Raw genomic sequence first — 5,341 nt, forward strand, 5'->3', positions numbered from 1 at the left:
ATTTTCCTCATGTGTGGAATCGAAACAGCACGATGGATGAACAAACAAACAACAAGAAATAGAAACAGACTTAAAACTATAGAGATTAAATTGGTGTTTATGAGATTGGAAGGGGTTGGAGGAACAGGTGAAATAGGTAAAGGGGATTGAAAAGTACAGAGTTGGGTTTATTCAGTAAAGAGGTCATGGGAATGCAGAGTCCTGCACAGGGAATATGGGCAGTAATATTGTAGTAGTTTTGTTCAGTGACAGATGGTAATTCCAATTATCATGGTGAGGATTTTGTAATGACTGTAATTGTCCAAGCAGTAGGCTGTACAATATTACAGACCAATAGATTTCCACTAAAAACGCCCCACACTTATCATTAATGAACCTGAAGACTAAAGTAAGAGCCCATCTTCCAGATTGCTTGTGGTCCTTCAAATCCTCCCTGGTGAGAGCTCTTCTCAGGGGCAGGACAGCAGCCACACACACACCATCTTATCTCCTAGCGGCAGCTGGGGCAGTGCAGAAAGGCTCCACCGAGGGCCTCTGTGTCTTCAGAACAGACCAGTGTTCCTCTGGTTGACCAAGTTCTGGAGAAGGAAAAGCATTTGGACACAGCCATTAGAAAGGTGACTCAGCCTTTGCTTGAGAAGATGATGTCTGTCATTCACGTGGCTTCCCCGTTGGACTTTTCATCCATCCTCACCCTCGTGGTGAGCCTTTTGTGTTCCTCTTGTAGACGTAGGTGTGGACGTGTGTGTTTTGCCCAATTCCTTACTACTTTGCTTGTCTGATACTTATCTCCACTTTATGTCTATTTTTTTTTTTAAGATTATTTATTTACTTTGAGAGAAAGAGTGTGTGGAAGGAGCAGAGAATCCCAAGCAGGCCCCACACTATCAGTGCAGAGCCCACACAGGGCTGGAGCTCGTGAACCATGAGGTCATGACTAGAGCTGAAGTCGGCTGCTTGACCCACAGTTTCCAATGGTCAGGCGCCCCAGTCTCCATCTGTTTGGAAGTATTTGTGAGTGAATGGGCCGCCATTATGTACCCTTTTCCTATTACTGCCAAAGTCCCAAATCACTAGGGTCTTCCGAATTTTTCTTTGGTCACGTGTCCATTCTTTCTGATGAACTTCATCTACATTTCAGGATCAGTGTATGAATAGAAATCAGCATATGGTCTGTGTTCTTACCTTACACACCAGGTCATTTCCAAAGAAATTAAATTAGGCTCCTAATTCTTGTAGTTTCTGCCAGTAAAGGTAAAACGTGTGGATCAAAGACTCCGTGGAACACTTTGCAGAATAGGCTATTGGGTGAAGAGGAAACAGTAATATTTACAGTAAACGATTCCTGTCCTGCTTTTGGAGAAAACCAGAAGTTTCATAGCAGTGGAGCTGAAACCCAAACCCAGGAAGGGTGTGTGAGGTGAGTGACAGTTGTACAGGAGGAATGTGTGGATCCGGAGAGATTGTGAGACTACCTTGAAATTTAAGAACAGCAATAACCCAGCTCAACAATCGTATAGTCAGATTTGCACAGGACAGTGTTTTTATAAATGCATTCTAGGTATTGACCATCTGAAAAACAATTCAGTTGGAAATAATGGTCAGGAAAAACTATATGTAAGAAACCCAGAGAATTATGACTGTTATTAATGCCAAAGCATTAATCTCGTTCCACGTTGTAACCATACAGACAGTGCCACAAACGAACCCATTCATTGAAAATGGACATTATGTAGTCCAATAATAATTAACAAGCATCGATAGATCATTTGTTAATAAAGAGATCACTTATAATCATTATTCCCTGACAATGTGCCTTCCTATTTTGAACAGAAGTCTTTTGGTGGAGAGTGTCTGTGAACGTTCTGAATGAAGGAGATCAACGTAGAGAAACCCTGAACCCGATTACAAGTCTTACTGTGCATGAGGGGTGTCCTACTGCAGGCAAATCATGCACTAAGTGTAGAGAAGCCTTCGCAGATGGTTCCTTCCTAGAGAAGACGTGAACATCTCACCCAGGGCTCAAACGTAGTCCCTGTGAGGAATGTGGGCTGGGCTGTAGCTCCGTCTCGAGCCTCAGCACTCACGTGGACGCAGACCTTGTAGAGAAACCCTATGAAGGTCAGGATGCTGGGAGAGCGTCTGACACAAACGCGAAGAGTCTCAGTAGTGAAAAATCTCTAGAGTGCAAGAAATGTGGAAAAGCTTTCACTTGCGCGTCTTCCTTTTAGGGTCATGTGTCAGTTCACTGCGGACAGAAAGTCCATGAGTGTGACATTTGTGGGAAAACCTTTATCACTGCTACCTTACACGTTATGTGAGAAGTCACACTGGGGAGAGACTCCTATCAGTGTTAAGAGTGTGGGAGCGCCTTCAGGTATAAGTCAAGCCTGAGAAAACATGTGAGAACACACGCTCAGGAGAAACACTATGAACGACCACACTGTGGGAAAGTCTTCACTTGTCTCTCTTCCCTTCAAGGACACACGGGCAAGCACAGTGACGTGAAACCCTATGAACTTCAGCACCGTGGAAAAGCCTTCAGGTATCCCAGGAATCTTTGAGCACAGACATGCTGTGGGAAAGCATTTATTCTCCCTTAAAATCTTATTTATTTTTCTTCTTTTCTCTTAAAATCTTAATTAAAATGTGAGCCAATACATTGGAGATGATCCTGAATGCACACAATTTTGGGCAAACTCCAGGTATAAAACTTGATGTATTTTGTTCATGAAAATTCAGGTGGGACAAAAATCTGTTCACTGTTGGGAATATGGCTTTGAGTTTCCGGGTGCCTCTTCCTTAATAGGGCTCCCACATGTATGGATTCCTAGTTCGTGTCACTGATATGAACACTGATGGTTTTAAGTGTCCTTCTTTGTCCTCTACATCTGTAGGATGTAGATGTTGTTATCTCAGACTTGAAGTAATCATATGGTTATATAAAAATATCTGTTTTCCATTACAATGTCTCTTGGACCCTGGGGTGATAAGAAAGTGTCTGTTGAGGGGAGGTGTACATGCAACTTTATATAATTTTAGAGAAAAATTTCGTGAATTATACATTCCAGAATATGGCTACTATCTGATCATGACACCAGACTTGTCTTATTGAAAGTTCATTTCTATGGGGCGCCTGGGTGGCGCAGTCAGTTAAGCGTCCAACTTCAGCCAGGTCACGATCTCGCGGTCCGGGAGTCCGAGCCCCGCGTCGGGCTCTGGGCTGATGGCTCGGAGCCTGGAGCCTGTTTCCGACTCTGTGTCTCCCTCTCTCTCTGCCCCTCCCCCATTCATGCTCTGTCTCTCTCTGTCCCAAAAATAAATAAACGTTGAAAAAAAAATTAAAAAAAAAAAAAAGAAAGTTCATTTCTGTTCGCTGTTGCGGATACTGGAATTTGCCAATTCTGTGTGTACTTCGGTCTTTATTATTGAAAGATACATTTCCAGTTATCTCTTTATTTAACGGATATTGGTTAAAATTCCAATATTGGTTAATGTGTTCGGGCACTGATTCTTGGTATCTTTGGTCAGTTTTGTTCCCAATTATGACCTGGAAGAACATCCTTTTGGACCATGACTCAGATTTGCCTATTTTTTTTTTTTTTTCCATGAACAGTGATTGTGGTGGAAATACAGTGGGGTGCTTTCCTCTGGCCCCCAGGAGGTAAAGTCTGGAAAGACCAGTACCCTTAATATCAGATCAGTCAGTCAAAATATGGTATCTTGTAAATTTTGGACACAGGAGCCTTTTCCGTTTTATCCCCCCACTGGAGATAAAAACACCTCATTATTTCCATAATATTCCACAGTTCCTAGGTACTCCAAAGGCATTCAAACTATGGGACTAAATGGTTTTGGTTTTACCCTTCACTAAGGTATATGGCCAAGTAAACATATGTAACTATCCTGTTGGGTTGGATGTCAAAGGGAAAAGTATTGTTTCCTCAGTACTTTCAAGAGGATTTACAGGGCATTTGGCAGGCTCATTCAGTGGAGCGTGCAACTTTTGGTCTTGGACTTTTGGATTTTGACTCCACACTGGGTGTAGAGAGAACGTTAAAACCAATGAGAATAAAATAAAATCTTTAAAGAAAAAAAAGGATTTGCAATAGTACACGCAAATTAATATTTACCACTTTGATCTTTTTTTAAAAGACTCATCAGTAAACTATGCAAAATCTTTACTGTTTAGAGGAGTGGCATGTAAATTGCCATGGGGAGTCAAAAGGGGACGTGTCAGCATTAAGCAGTCATGAGGGGTTTTCTTTGGATCCAAATGAGGTCTGGCTCCACGATCAAGTGCCCTAAGTATTGGTCCTGAGTCTGAGCAAACTGCAGATTTTTGAGGCTTTATGTCCGTTTAAAGCCAAAAGTGGCAACAGGTACATGATGTCTTCTACTGGGGGGAAGCAGACAACGAAACTACCTGCGTACTGTAACTAAGTAGACATGCGGAAGACTCTCTCTCCTCCAGATCAGCTTTAGTGGTTTGTGAAACGACAGGAAGACCGTCAGTCCCTGGGGCACGACTGTCCAGTGTATTTCTGTGCCCCCAAGAGAGAACAAAACCTTGCTACCCTGGTAGCTACACTGGTGGGAGTAGAAACTAGGACAGCTGATGTGGAAAAAGTTTGGTGGTTCCTCAAGAAGTGAAACACAGAACCGCAGTGTGACCCAAGTGTTCCAGGCCTACGTAAACGGAAACAGACACTCAGATGTGTGCACACGAATGCCAGGTGCAAAACCGTGCGTTCCCCGCAAAAGAGGGAAACGTCCCAAGTGTCCCCCAGTGTGTGGATGGATGAACCGGGTGCAGCGTATACACAGGACAGTGATTCAGCCCCAGAGAGAATGAAGGACAGACACATCATGCACGTGAACGTATGGTGACAATGTTATACCACGTGGAAGACACCAGCCACACAGGCCACATGGTGTGAGTCACTTACATTAAATAGGCAGAGTGGGCAAATCCGCAGAGACATGAAGTATTTCAACAGTGCCCAGGAGGCATGATTTCCTGGCTATTGTGGCCTTTAAATTTGCTTAGGAAAATGGAGATATAAGTCGCATACCATGGGACTCACACATGTTTTTAAATGTTTATTTATTTTGAGAGAGGGAGCAGGGGTAGGGGCAAGGAGAGATGGGGACAGATCTGAAACGGACAATATACTGACAGCAGTAAGCCCAATATTGGGCTCCAACTCACTAACCAGGAACTCATGACCTGAGCTGAAGTCCTTGGCTCAAGCGACTGAGTTGCCCAGGTGCTCCTGTGCTCACACTTTTAAGAGTAAAACTCAGTGTTCTTCCCTTCCCTTCCCTTCCTTCCCTTCCC

General features: G+C 43.4%; 1 protein-coding gene across 4 annotated transcripts in view; it reads left to right on the forward strand.

Moving 5' to 3' along the window:
• LOC124523132 (zinc finger protein 791-like) overlaps window positions 1-2,660 on the forward strand; it is a 45,840-nt gene extending 43,180 nt beyond the window's left edge. For 2 of the 4 annotated variants that reach the window (XR_006964927.1, XR_006964924.1), the window contains exon 6: window positions 1,834-2,660. The gene's annotated coding sequence lies outside the window, so the exon portion shown is untranslated. Of the gene's footprint in view, window positions 1-1,239; window positions 1,421-1,833 lie in introns of all 4 variants that reach the window. The other 2 variants (XR_006964925.1, XR_006964926.1) reach the window with 2 other exon arrangements.
• The last annotated feature ends 2,681 nt before the right edge of the window (window positions 2,661-5,341 follow it).

Source organism: Lynx rufus, unplaced genomic scaffold (genome assembly GCF_022079265.1).
Source record: "Lynx rufus isolate CCGP_SWC_20201006 ecotype Redwood Valley unplaced genomic scaffold, mLynRuf1.p SCAF_4, whole genome shotgun sequence".
NCBI classification, from domain to species: domain Eukaryota; kingdom Metazoa; phylum Chordata; class Mammalia; order Carnivora; family Felidae; genus Lynx; species Lynx rufus.